The sequence below is a fragment of the Herpailurus yagouaroundi genome, unplaced genomic scaffold (assembly GCF_014898765.1).
Source record: "Herpailurus yagouaroundi ecotype Mexico unplaced genomic scaffold, PumYag 29, whole genome shotgun sequence".
NCBI lineage: Eukaryota > Metazoa > Chordata > Mammalia > Carnivora > Felidae > Herpailurus > Herpailurus yagouaroundi.
In genome coordinates this window covers 15,781,397-15,796,893 of record NW_024412377.1, presented here as the reverse complement: position 1 = coordinate 15,796,893, position 15,497 = coordinate 15,781,397, and the positions used below count along the sequence as shown (strand labels likewise).

Genomic DNA, 15,497 nt, shown 5'->3' with positions numbered 1-15,497 from the left:
AAAAAAAAAGAGAAAAACCATATGATCCTGTCAATCGATGCAGAAAAGGCCTTTGACAAAATCCAGCACCCTTTCTTAATAAAAACCCTTGAGAAAGTCGGGATAGAAGGAACATACTTAAAGATCATAAAAGCCATTTATGAAAAGCCCACAGCTAACATCATCCTCAACGGGGAAAAACTGAGAGCTTTTTCCCTGAGATCAGGAACACGACAGGGATGCCCACTCTCACCGCTGTTGTTTGACATAGTGCTGGAAGTTCTAGCATCAGCAATCAGGCAACAAAAGGAAATCAAAGGCATCAAAATTGGCAAAGATGAAGTCAAGCTTTCGCTTTTTGCAGATGACATTATATTATACATGGAAAATCCGACAGACTCCACCAAAAGTCTGCTAGAACTGTTACATGAATTCAGCAAAGTTGCAGGATCCAAAATCAATGTACAGAAATCAGTTGCATTCTTATACACTAACAATGAAGCAACAGAAAGGCAAGTAAAGAAACTGATCCCATTCACAATTGCACCAAGAAGCATAAAATACCTAGGAATAAATCTAACCAAAGATGTAAAGGATCTGTATGCTGAAAACTATAGAAAGCTTATGAAGGTAATTGAAGAAGATTTAAAGAAATGGAAAGACATTCCCTGCTCATGGATTGGAAGAATAAATATTGTCAAAATGTCAATACTACCCAAAGCTATCTACACATTCAATGCAATCCCAATCAAAATGGCACCAGCATTCTTCTCGAAACTAGAACAAGCAATCCTAAAATTCATATGGAACCACAAAAGGCCCCGAATAGCCAAAGTAATTTTGAAGAAGAAGACCAAAGCAGGAGGCATCACAATCCCAGACTTTAGCCTCTACTACAAAGCTGTCATCATCAAGACAGCATGGTATTGGCACAAAAACAGACACATAGACCAATGGAATAGAATAGAAACCCCAGAACTAGACCCACAAACGTATGGCCAACTCATCTTTGACAAAGCAGGAAAGAACATCCAATGGAAAAAAGACAGTCTCTTTAACAAATGTTGCTGGGAGAACTGGACAGCAACATGCAGAAGTTTGAAACTAGACCACTTTCTCACACCATTCACAAAAATAAACTCAAAATGGATCAAGGACCTGAATGTGAGACAGGAAACCATCAAAACCTTAGAGGAGAAAGCAGGAAAAGACCTCTCTGACCTCAGCCGTAGCAATCTCTTACTCGACACATCCCCAAAGGCAAGGGAATTAAAAGCAAAAGTGAATTACTGGGACCTTATGAAGATAAAAAGCTTCTGCACAGCAAAGGAAACAACCAACAAAACTAAAAGGCAACCAACGGAATGGGAAAAGATATTTGCAAATGACATATCGGACAAAGGGCTAGTATCCAAAATCTATAAAGAGCTCACCAAACTCCACACCCGAAAAGCAAATAACCCAGTGAAGAAATGGGCAGAAAACATGAATAGACACTTCTCTAAAGAAGACATCCGGATGGCCAACAGGCACATGAAAAGATGTTCAGCGTCGCTCCTTATCAGGGAAATACAAATCAAAACCACACTCAGGTATCACCTCACGCCAGTCAGAGTGGCCAAAATGAACAAATCAGGAGACTATAGATGCTGGAGAGGATGTGGAGAAACGGGAACCCTCTTGCACTGTTGGTGGGAATGCAAATTGGTGCAGCCGCTCTGGAAAGCAGTGTGGAGGTTCCTCAGAAAATTAAAAATAGACCTACCCTATGACCCAGCAATAGCACTGCTAGGAATTTATCCAAGGGACACAGGAGTACTGATGCATAGGGGCACTTGTACCCCAATGTTCATAGCAGCACTCTCAACAATAGCCAAATTATGGAAAGAGCCTAAATGTCCATCAACTGATGAATGGATAAAGAAATTGTGGTTTATATACACAATGGAGTACTACATGGCAATGAGAAAGAATGAAATATGGCCCTTTGTAGCAACGTGGATGGAACTGGAGAGTGTGATGCTAAGTGAAATAAGGCATACAGAGAAAGACAGATACCATATGTTTTCACTCTTATGTGGATCCTGAGAAACTTAACTGAAACCCTTGGGGGAGGGGAAGGAAAAAAAAAAAAAAGGTTAGAGTGGGAGAGAGCCAAAGCATAAGAGACTGTTAAAAACTGAGAACAAACTGAGGGTTGATGGGGGGTGGGAGGGAGGGGAGGGTGGGGGATGGGTATTGAGGAGGGCACCTTTTGGGTGTTGTATGGAAACCAATTTGATAATAAATTTCATATATTAAAAAAATAAATACATAAAATAGCACTGAGACTTTTATAAAGCATTATTTTAATTGTTTGCATTTTAAGTATTTTTGCATTGCTATTAATTCTTTTTTAAAATGAATATTTAGATTAAGAAAGAAATATATTTTACTGACTTTTGACTCAGTAGAATTAATATACAATTGTTCAACATGATGTTATATGTTTGTTTCCTCAGGCAGTAGTAGAACAATGACAGAACTCACATCCAGTGAAATTTATAAAGTCCAGTTCTCCAGCATATGGACAAGCAGATGGATCGTTTTTGATCCCAATAGAGACATGAAAAATATCCAGGAAAAAAATGTTAACCTTCACAGTAAAACAGGGATTAATTTCAAATCCAACTGGTATATTTGCAAAATAACTGAGAGAATTAGAGGATGTAACTAAGGGAATGAGGGGTGCTTGTAACTCTTAAAAATATTTATTTGGGAAAAAAATTCTAGATAATTAAATTTTTGTATCATAAAGTTCAAGTCTTTATATTATGCAATTCATAGAACAGGAAAACAAATATATGGATGCATTCTCTTCTTTGAGGTCACTTTTTTTTTTCTTTTCTCAGTAACAGAGTTTTCATATATAATGTTCTATTGTCTTTGAATAGTTAGGGAAAAAATGTGAATATTGCTTAAATGTGACATAGAGGAGAAATTTAGTGAAAAATGGCTATATTGCCTTTCCATGTCCTTCTGTTAGCCTCACACAAGAATGGAAAATTGCATTAAAAAGTGAGTGCTGCAAACATTTCTAGTGTATTTCTCTACATAATAGCATAAGATTTGTCTTATTTTACCAGCTTTGAAGTTCATTATCTCAATTACCTTATCTCTCCGCTGAAAACTGAGAGTCACTTTGACCGAAATATTTTAGAATTATAATAAGTTTCAAGAACTGGGGAAATTTCCATGGAGAACATGTGGAACTGATTTTGTGTACCTACACCATCCTCTTTGAATGGTGCAATCTTAATGCATGGCTTCATTTCTGCTTAGTAGTAGATGGAATTTTGCTGTTATAGATTATAGAAACTGAGAAAAAAATTAAAAAGGCGAAGAAAGTTACTGGTTGTGCTCTTCTCCCAAGAAGAAAATGGAATCAATGCAGTGTTCTCTGTTAAGGAAGGAACATGTAATTCTGGAGATGAAGTAACCATGGATCATTATACTCCATGATGCCTTGTTACCATTTCTGTGGCATCTTATAACATAACAAGAGAACTGACAATGTATTACATTAAACATTATTCATGCAGAACACACATATCCACAATTAAACTAGATAATCCATTCACTCCTTTTATTAACTTTTAAATAAAAATATTTAGTATCTACAAATGAATGCTTTTCAAAGTGTAATAATTCACTGGCCAGCTGAACCCCTCTAGATTCCTCTATGATTTCATTTCCCTTACTCTTCCTCTGAGTAATCACTATGCTGAATTTTTGGTCAATAAGAAATAGTGACTTCCTCTCCTATGAGGTGCCTGATGAATAATTCTGTCATTTAAAAAATCAGATTGTTGGGTTTTGATAATTATTTAAAATCTTGGTCTTTTTCGTGAATTTAACTTGACCCATTATAAGCTATTTGTGTTGGAAATACCATCTCTGATATACAATTTATGTTCACATACTTAAAAACATATTTTGCTAAGCAAATTTTTAACTTTATATTAAACTCTATCTATGCTGGGGTGCTTGGATGGCTCAGTCAGTTAAGCATCTGACTTTGACTCAAGTCATGATCTCCCAGGTCATGGGTTTGAGCCCCACATGGGACTCAGCTGACATCTCAGAGCCTGAAGCCTGCTATGGATTCTGTATGTGTGTGTGTCTCTCTCTGTCCCTCCCCGTCTTGTGCTCTCTCTCTCTCTCAATAAATACACACATACATACATAAATAAAATAGCAAACAAACATTTTTAAAAATCTATGAATTTCTTTACATTTGGGGGAAGTTGTAATACACATGAAAATTTTACCTATTTTGAAAGCATAAATATATTCCTATAATTTGTTTTTACCAAGTTTTCTTATTTATTTTAATTTTAAAATAATATAATTAACGTCCAATGTTATATTAGTTTCAGGTGTACAATATTAAAATTCTACGTATGAGTAAAATTTCATGCCCTTTGTCTTTCTCTGATTGACATATTTCACTTTGCATCAATACCCTCTATGCCAATCCATGATGTTGCAAATGACAAGATCTCACTCTTTTCATGGCTGAGTAATATTCCTCCATATTCTTTTATCCAGTTATCTGTATATGGAAACCTAGGTTGCCTCCATATCTTGGGTATAAATAACACTGCAAAAATTATAGGCATATCTTTTTGATCTAGTGCTTTCATTTTTTCTGGGTAAATACCCAGTAGTGAAATTACTGGACCATATAGTAATTCTATTTTTAATTTTTTGAGGAAGCTTCATACTGTGTGCCTACCCAGTGTCTGCACCTGTTTCCTACTACTATTTCAAAAATCGTTAATATATTCACCTATTTTGTTTTCCACAGTTGTCCTTTAAGAGTACATGATTTCATCCACCTAGAATTACAGACTTTCTGCTGTATTATACAAGGATATATTTATTTTTTTTCTTGTATGTTTAACTAATTAGCCAAACAATATTTATGGAAAAGATCATCTTGTTTTGCTAATATTATTCCTGTCATCAGGTATTCAGATATGCTTCATTTTTGTTCTTGGTTCCCTGTTTTGTTAGTCTACTTGTCTTTCTTGATGTCAGTCCTGCGTTGACATAACTATTGTAATGCTAAAATTATCTTTGTTGTCTAGAAGAAATTTGACCTACTTAACACTCTTGTTGAGATGTGTTTTGACTATATTTGAATCCTTGCATACCTGTACACGTTTCAAAAGTGGCTTGTCAAAGTGCTGAAGTGATTTTGGATTTTGTTGAAGCTATTGCTGAATTTTAGGGAGAGATATCTTTACAAAACTCAATCTTTTCTTTTTCAAGGATGGGGAGATAGAAAACCTTATATATAGGGAAGTACAAATTTAATCCTGTCATTTTTCTTTCTGGTTACTCGAAACATCATGGCTAAATTTGGTTAACATCAAGAAAACCTTTCTTCTTTTCTCCTAAAAACTCTCTGTGGTATAAATATAGCAACACATCAGCTTATTTTTGGTCAATATTTGCTTTATGTTTGATCTTTTCTCAGTCTTAAGTGACTCTTCTTTTTTTTTTAATGTTTGCTTATTTTTGAAACAAAGAAAGTGCGAGTGCATACGCCCACATGCATGAGCAGGAGAGAGGCAGAGAGAGAGAGAGAGAGGGAGGCAGCAAATTTCAAGCAGGCTCTGTGCTGACAGTAGACAGCTTGATGAAGGGCTTGAACCCATGACCCCCCAAATCATGACCTGAGACAAAGTTGGATGCTTAAAAGACTGAGCCACCCCGGCGCCCCTAGGTGATTCTTCTAAACAGTTTTCAGCTAACTTTTTCAATCCTATATGATAATTTTTGAAATTTAGCTAAGTAATTACTTCTACTTATTTGATGCTAAATTATGTACACTATTTGATATGGGATTTGACAAAATATCGCAGCTAATATTGGGAATTTGGACATATTTATTGTTATAAATTCTCATTAGAAATTATCTTTTTTTCCTCTATTCTCCTGGCAGTGTTTTAGGAGCAGGAGTTCTTATATTTCATCTTTTTTTTTTAAGTTTTATTTATTTTAAGACAGAGTTCCTGCGTGCGGGGGAGGGGCAAAGAGAGAGGGAGAGAGAGAATCCCAAGCAGGCTCCTCACTTTCAGTGCAGAGCCCCACCCCCTCACGAATCATGAGATCATAACTTGAGCTGAAATCAAGAGTCAGATGCTTAACCCACTGAGCCACCCAGGTCCCCCAGGAATCATTAGATTTCTTTTTTTCTTTTTTAACATTTTTATTTATTTTTGAGAGACAGAGAGAGACAGAGCACCAGCAGGGGAGGGGCAGAGGGAGAGGGAGACACAGAATCTGAAGCAGGCTCCAGGCTCCGAGCTGTCAGCATAGAGCCCGACGGAGGGGGGGGGGGCTCGAACCCAGGGACCATGAGGTCATGACCTGAGCTGAAGTCAGCTGCTTAACTGACTGAGCCACCCAGGTGCCTCAGAGTTGTCATATTTCTAATTCAACATTATTCTGAAATTACAACCTTTATATCTCAGGTTTTCTGATTGTGTGTGTGTGTGTGTGTGTGTGTGTATGATTTATGTTATTGTTTTGTTATCTATTTGTTTCTTATTGGGTTTCTCCTCATGAGACTTCATCTGCATGTGTTCACACATATTAATGTGCTGGTATACTGGGATCAGCAAATGCCTCCTGGATTCCTATGTGGTTCACCCTCTAGTCTGAGTATTTCATAACTTGGTATCAGCTCATGGGTTCATTTTTTATTTTATGCTAATATTCTCCCCAGCATTTGAATTGCTTTGTGTGGGAATCTAGCTGGCCACATTTTGGAAAAAGAATTCTATTTCTGTATGCAATTATGTTTAGTACATATCGCCAACAGAGCAGCCATTGTAACTTTTGTGGTAAGACATAAAAATTAATTCCCAGTTGAATTACATTAAAAATCAAATACTTGAAGAATACTTGAAGACAATATCTTTTTCTCACTACTTTTCCTACTTACTTGCATTTCATTTAACATTAAATATTAACATAAAAAATTTGGTAAAATATTTTCCTAGTTTTAGAAATAATTACATATATGTTTCTAGATCTCACAAATAAGATCACTGATATTGCTTATGGAGTACTAACAACAGTATTGTTTGGATGAAATAGCTTATGTAATGTAATTAATATTGTCCTCTTATTCAATTTATTCCAAAGTTTTTGTAATGATTTTAAGCATTAATTTTAAACTATTGTGTTTTTTTTCCTTTATTTACCTTAAACGATTTCAATTTAATTTAAAATATTGTAGGTTGGGCTAATCCTGCCATTGAAGCAGGATTTTTGCAGTTAACTTTGAAGGGATGTATGAAATCAAAATTTTGTTTGTACTATCCAAGTGATATCAACTTCCAGCAGAGAGGCAAATGCAGTTTCTTTCATATTGTAAAATATGTACTGTACTTCTAATGACCGATGCCTTTCACAATTGAACTCATTTAATTTAATGTTCAGGTAGATTAAAATCACATTCATAACTATGTTATTTTCCTCTTTCATACTTTTTTCATCAAGTGATAAACATATCTACTCACTGTCAATTACCACGAGGCAATACCCCTTAAAGTCTTAAAATTGAAGTCCCAATTTTGTTTATATGACTTATATAAGTCAATATTTGATATTTTAGGAATAAAAAAAACTGAGATATTTTTAAAAATTGTTTTTTTTAAATTAACAATAAATCTAGCATTATTTTACTTCTTTTTAAATTTAATGTTTAGCTTAATACAAGGCAAATGGATTATTTTATCTGCTTCCTCACTCAATCTATTATGATATGCTGCTTAGTTGAAGTGTAGGATAAAACAAGACAAAACAAAAACAAGGAAACGAAAGAAAAACTTGACCTCACTTAGATATGTGGTTGAGAAAGGCAGCATTTTAATGTTTTGTTTTGTTTTGTTTTGTTTCAGGTAATTGTGACTTTTTTGATACTACACCAAAACTCAACAATACAAAAATACTTCACCTGTGGATGGTTTTGTAACATTACGCTTTGGCCATTTGAGAAATATTGGTTTGCTGATATATACAGAACTTTCAAATATTGACAAATTTCATTATTAAAAAATGCAAATTTGCCAATATTATGAATAATCTTATCAGAGAAGTCTTTAAGATTTGGCATTGTGTCAAAATCATGGACATACACACAAGCTTCCCAAAATTTTCACTGTTGCTTAAAATAATGAATCCTGGCCAAAAACATTATTACTTTTTTTCTTTGAGGTAGCAGCTCCCTTTGTTTACATTCAAGGAAATGTCTAGAAATGACCAAATCTAAGTAGCTACATTTGGCTGTTACTATGTCAAGCAAAAATGGTATTCCATGAAAAAACAAACAAACAAAAACAGAAAACAAACTAAAAACACCTAGTTTAGCTCACAACTAAAAACTCAAGCAACCACACTTAAACTTTCCTATGGACGATCATTATACTTCAAACCACAGCACAAGTATTTCATGTGTGTTTCCTATTTCTTCACATAGAATATAAAAATTATATATATATACACACACACACACACACACACACACAAGGGCACACATATATATATATACACACACATATATATGTATGTTTTCTTTTTTAAAGAGAAACTAAACATTTTTTCCTTCTCTACCTGCCATTTGCCCTCTCTTTTTTCCTTCTTCTTTTTCTCTTCTATTTTTTTTCCTGTTTTTCATGCAACTACATAGAGTTAAAGAATGTCACAAGTTTTAGTACAGTTGAGAGGCATTTTCTTGATTTATGTTTAGGATACAGCATTTTTACCTATAATTTTTTTTACCATCTGTCAACACAGTAAAAACAGTATATATAACATTTAATTACTATGGAAATAGTTTAAACCTCGCACATCTGATGGGGTCTCAGGGATCACCAGGGGTCTAAGAACCACACTTTCAGAAGTACAGCTTTAGTGCAATTTTTTCTGTCACATTTTTAGTACCCTAGATATTATGTGAATATATCATAGGGAAAAACAACATAAAATCTAACATAACTTAGATAGACATTTTAATGAATAATATTATACATAACATAATTATGGCTCTTAGTTATTATGTTCCTTCCAACATTGTGAAAACACATTGAAGGGGACTGCTTTAGTTATTGCTCTGTGAGCCCTCTTTACCAGGGTTACTAAATCATTGTCATTTAAGAACATAATTAGCACATCTCATTAGCTAATGAAGATAATGACCATTAAAATTCTTTTCCAATTTATGGTTTCCCCTTTATCACAATTTAACAACAATGTCGTTTCAGGGTAGTAACAAAATTGGCTTACAAATGACCCTTATACTAATGAATGAGCAGCACCTTGTATCAAGGAGCAAAGGATTATTTATACATTGCACTCCTAATTATATTATGTAGTGGATTCAGATTGCTGATGACTTTCCAATGTGATTCGTTCAAAATGTTGGGTTTTATCATTGTCATGCTGGGAGGTACAAACCCAAGAGCACAGAATATGACTGTTTTTCTTTAGAAAACTCTTTTTATGGAATATAGTTCATTTCTACACTAAAGTAAAGGATGAATTATAATGATCAATGCATATGGACTAGAAAGGCATTTCTGAGTAAATTGCCCTTATTTTTATATAGAGAATGCTCTATTTGTTCAACTCATTTTGTTTTTCTGAAAAAGAAAATGTTTTTCCTATTTTAAATGTGAAAAGCACATTTAAAAATATCTTACATTGAAAACAATGTTCTATTGTTAATTATTAACATCCTCAAAAGGATAATCCAGATGGGATAAAATCTTTTGGAGTTGTTGAAATAAATGCATTTACATTTAACAATATAAGTCAAAAAGCTGAATTAGAAATGTACTGATTCCTAATATCACTTTGAGGGTAGTTTTATCAGTTTTCTATTGCTATGAGCAAATTACCACGAACAAAGTGTGTTAAAACATCTATTTGTTATCTCATAGTTTCTCTAAATCAGGGGTCCAGGTCTGGGTTAGCTGGCTTTCACAAGAAGGAAAATGAATTAGTTGGGGCTATGGTACGGTCATGATGGATGCATGTCAAACATTAGTCCAAACCCATAGAATATACAATGCCAAGGGTGAGCTGTATGTAAATTACGGGCTTTGGGTGATTGTAATGTGCCAATGTAGGTTCATAAATTTCAACAAATGTACCACTTTGGTGGGAGATGTTGATAACGGGGCTATGAATGTGTGTGGATACGTGATATACGGGAAATCTCCACCTTCCCTTTGGTGTTGCTGTGAACCCTAAACTGCTCCAAAACAATAGAATTTGACAAAATTGTATCAAAGGAGTAGGGAGAGCTAAGAAATGCAAATGAATCCTTACTGAAATTGTCACTTAAAAGAACTGTTGCATTTAATATGTTAGGTACATAGAAATAGCTGAAACAGAGACAAGACAGTATGATTTAATTAGAAAGTGAAATATTTTTTTAATAGGGGGAAAATATAATAACTCCTTTCCAAAAGGTGTTTAAATGACTTTTTCCCTTAAATGTGAATAAATGTATGTGGCACAGAAGATGGGGTTTTATTCATTGGTGAAATCTCCTGGTTGATGCAGTAGTTTGCAATATGCTAAAAACACTTATAAATTCATACTCTTTTGCCGGATTTTAAGCAGTTAAATTGGGGGGGGGGGGGGCAGTGTGACAATTAGAGCCAGTATTTGCATTAGGCCATACACATGAAAGAGATAGCTGCTTTTTCTATGCTAGCAATGGAGCTGAGATGAACTGATCAGTCATATGCTTTGGGCCTCATTTCCAATAGGGCTATGTTAACTTTAGCAAAACATGTAAGTTCGACATAAATAGGTCCCTTTTTGCCCACATATGAGTTTCCCTCTAGTAGAAAACTCTAATGCAATTCTTAAAAACTGTTCCTTGGAAATTCTTGTTGATCCTGATCACAAATCATGCACGCATGAGTTACAGTGTTTCCATACATCCTGCACTGTTAATGAGTGATTCTAGTCCCTGGTAACAAGGCACCTGAACATTGTATCATAACTAGTTCCTAAAACCAAACTTAGAAATCAATCTCATTGGGTTCCACTTACTCTAATTTTAAGAGAAGCCATATTGAAAAGATCAGAGTTCCAGAGTATAATCATGAGAATGTTCGAGTAGGTCGCCTAGGGAGAGTGAAGCCTCTGAGCAGTACATACTCTAAAGGACTTTGGGACTTTTTGCTTTGATAGATCCATAGATCTTGATACAAATAATTCATGATCCCTTCCAGTCTACTTTTCTTTTTTAGCACTTTTGATGATCTAACATACAATATATATTTACTTAGTTCTGCATATATTTTACTCTCCATGAGGGCAGATGACCAGCTGCTTGGTTCCCTGCTGTCTCCCCAATATGAATAATAGAGTTTGGTATCTAATAGGTACTCAGTAAATCACTGGTGAATGAATAATCTATTCCTGTTAACTTATTCCTAAAGTATTTGAGGATTCTGTTTGATTTTCTAAATGTCATTTTGATCAATTTTAGAAAGTAGAGATCACAGCAAACCACATTGTCACTTACCTACTTTGTTAAGGCAATTTTAGCTAACTATAAGAAAAAATGTTTATTTGTTTGTTTTTTGAGAGAGAGAGAGAGAGAGAGAGAGAGAGAGAGAGCGAGCAGGGGACAGGCAGAGAGAGAAGGGGACAGAGCATCTGAAGTGGGCTCTACACTGTCAGCACAGAGCCAGATGGGGGGCTTGCACTCATGACCCTTGAGATTATGACCTGAGCCGAAGGAGGAGGCTTAATCAACTCAGCCACCCAGTGTCCTATTTTTTTAATTAAAAAAAAATGTTTTAGAGAGTTGAGGGACCCCTGGTTGGCTCATTCAGTTAAGTGTCTGACTTCGGCTGAGATCATGATCTCATAGTTCATGAGTTTGACCACGGCATTAGACTCTGTGTTGACAGCTCAAAGCCTGAGACTGCTTCAGATTCTGGGCTTCTCTCTCTCTCTCTTTCTTCCCATCCCACCCTCCCGCTCTGACTCTCTCTCTCTCAAAAATAAATAAACCTTAAACAATTAAAAAAAATAATTTTTTACAGAGTTGAGATTCTAATAGGGATCTCTGTCTCAAAAGGCTATGCTCTAAAAGCGTAAATTAATTAATTAATTAATTAAATTAAAAATTAAAAAAAATCTGGCAATTTAAGCCCCTCAATATTTTAACTTTTCAAAAAGTGCATCTTTCCCCATGTTGTTTTCATGAGTTGGATTCTTGATTGGTATGGAAAAATGTGTAATAATTGTGCTTTGTATTATTTATAACTATGCATGACTTATAGGATATGAATATTGAATAGTTTTCATTTTTTTTCTTTCAGGACACAATCACAGTAGTATATAAGAAAATATATCACCAAACAGTCATGAAGTGACTTATAAGGTAAATTTTTTTGTATTATTTCGTTATATGAAAATGTTATAGAAATGTCAAAATTGTTGTCATACTGTTTCTCTTAAAAAACTTTATAGCTATCCTGATGTATTCAGAGGGTTGACTTAGCAATTCTCTTCTTTGTTTTAAAAATCTCTCTTTAAAACAAACTATTGTCTATCTCCTATTTTCTCTAAGGAATTTTGGAACTCTTTCTCATAGGCACACATTTCAAATGTCATAGAACCAGCAAAGGTGCATTGACATTTGGCTGACTTTTGTTAAGTGTTTTTCTAAATTTTCTTTTAAGAAGGTGAAAGCTCAGAAAAGAGTTCTCAATGAATATATGGCTAGGTTTCCATATTTTAAGAAACTATTTAAAAACCTATTTTTAAATATAATTTGGGGGGAACCTGGGTGGCTCAGTCAGTTGAGTGTCTGACTTCATCTCAGGTCATCATCTCACAGTTTGTGAGTTCGAGCCCCACATCGGGCTCTGTGCGGACAGCTTGGAGCCTGGAGCCTGCTTCGGATTCTGTGTCTCCTCCTCTCTCTGCCCCTCCCCTGCTCATGCTCTATCTCTCTCTGTCTCTCAATAATAAATAAACAGAAAAAAAAATTTTAATAATGTAATTTTGTATATGGGTGTGCTTGAAATATATACACGTAGAGAAGTCAGATTGTTTCATTAATTGTTTGGGCTTGTCACCAGATGCAGATCTCTTTCCCAATGAACTCTGAATTTGTGTTTTATGACATCTTTAAATGTCAGAGTCTTGAGATTTAACTGTTTCTGGCTATTCTATCATTTATCTGTGTTTGTTTGATAGATAAGGTTTACAATGATAACTCTATTCGAATAATAAGTAACAGGTATAGATACTGGAAAATTTCATAAATAGTAGATAAAACTACACCTTCTACAATTTTGGTGACTGACTAATGAATGGCATCTGATCTAAAACTGCCTTGCATTATGACGAACTCCTTCTTGAATAGTTAAATTTCTTATGAAAAGATGAAATGTTAGGATACAAGCTATGAAATCAAAAGTAGTATATTAGTTTATTTTGCATAAAGTACAGTTCATCACACACATTCTGTACAACTGCCTGGCTTCTTTGGTAAGTGCGCATGTCTGTTTCAATCCTGCTCTTTTATATTAATAGAAAGGTTTAAAAATGCTGATCTATTGGAACACTCAATGCTTTCAGTCATATTCTATTGTTTTATGTGACGTACTTGCTATTTTAGAAAGAGAACTCTAAATACAGATCTAATCTTGTGTTAATATACAGAAAATAAAAACAAACAAAATCAAAAGCAGATTGTGTTCCACTCAAATCAAACAAGGACATAGGGCAACACAGTTTTCAAGTGTTGGATACCTGCTGCCTCATCCCCACCTCCTGATGTGCCCTGAATACCCTTTAAGGACCCTAAACCCTTGATCATGTTGGAAACTCTTGCCAAGGGTGAGATTTCCTATCACGTAGATTCGGAATTTATTTGTAGTGCATGCAACTTTGTTCTTGAAAATGTCTTTTTGGATGCAAAACCATGTGGGACTAAAACAAACCACACACACATACACACACACACACACACACACACACACAAACAAGATATAGAGACAATATTTGAAAGGCTTTGTGGCATACACAGCTTAATTAATTTAATAATAAATAAGTTACTTTATTCTAACTAAATAAGACTACTTATCATCATGAGCATATTCATCATTTCAGGAAAAACAGTGGGTTAGTGTGAGTGGGTGTGTTTGTGTGCAAAAGTTTATATCAATTTTCATTCCCCAGGATGTAATTAAACATAAATACCTTTGAAAATTGAAATATGAATACATAATTTATTATTAAATTGGTTATTGTGTTTATATTTTACAGTACCATCCTTAAAATTGTAGGTGCTTGAGGGGCGCCTGGGTGGCTCCTTCCGTTAATCGCCTATTTTGGCTCAGGTCATGATCACAGGGCCCGTGAGTTTGAGCCCTAAATCGAGCTCTGTGCTGACAGCTCAGAGCCTGGAGCCTGCTTCAGATTCTGTGTTTCCCTTTCTCTCTGTTCCTTCCCCACTCGTGCTCTGTCTCTCTCTGTCTCTCAAAAATAAATAAACATTAAAAAATTAAAAAAAAAAATTGTAGGTACTTGTGAATCACTGAATCATTTCTGTTGCATGTGAGAGCTAAAATCCCTAGCACACTTTAGGGAAGCCTTATGTGACAGCCAGTAGGATCTCTCAAATTTTATCATCTTATAAGATAATGCTTTTTTTTCTCTGAAGTTTACTTATTTATTTTGAGAGAGAGAGAGCAAGCAGGGGACAGGCAAAGAGAGAGGGAGGGAGAGGGAATCAAAGCAGGTTCCACACCTTCAGCACAGAGCCCACAATAGGGCTCAAACTCACGAACCATGAGGTCATGACCCAGGCCAAAGTCAAGATTCAGAGGCTTAACCAATTGAGTCACCCAGGGGCCCCATGTGCTTAATTAGACTTTTAGTATTAGTTCAAATTTCCATGACTTTAGGTCAGATTTAAACATAGATCTATCCAGTGTAAAGAGGGGGAATATGATTATGTTCATCAAGTGAATTTCATCTAAGTCTTTTTCAGATTTACACATTATTGCAACTTATATTAAAAAGAAAAAAAAACAGAAAGGAGAAAAGAGAGCTGGAAGAAGAGATTTTACACTGAGTTTCTTTGCCAATTAAACTCTAATTATATCTTTACATTGATTCTATGTTAAATCTCAGTTACATTTTGAGTCTTACAAGTTATTCTGGAAAATATATTATAAAATATAACATTTAAGCATTTAAATATCAAGATAATATTTGAATTGAATGAATCAAGATAGACTTTAATATAGAGGTTAATATCCTTTAAAAAGGAAAAAATTTCCACACATTGGATATATTTATAATTTTCTTCTTCATCTACATCCTTTTTTCTTCCTTCCTTCCTTCCTTCCTTCCTTCCTTCCTTCCTTCCTTTCTTTCTTTCTTTCTTTCTTTCTTTCTTTCTTTCTTTCTTTCTT

The 15,497-nt window shown here is 34.8% G+C and overlaps 1 protein-coding gene across 7 annotated transcripts in view; it reads left to right on the top strand.

The window, feature by feature from the left end:
* The window catches only part of CDH18 (cadherin 18), a 1,020,275-nt gene that overhangs the window by 290,655 nt on the left and 714,123 nt on the right, over positions 1-15,497 (top strand). For all 7 annotated transcript variants that reach the window (XR_005796617.1, XM_040494419.1, XM_040494422.1 and 4 more), the window contains one exon: positions 12,387-12,448. The gene's annotated coding sequence lies outside the window, so the exon portion shown is untranslated. The remainder of the gene's footprint in view (positions 1-12,386; positions 12,449-15,497) is intronic.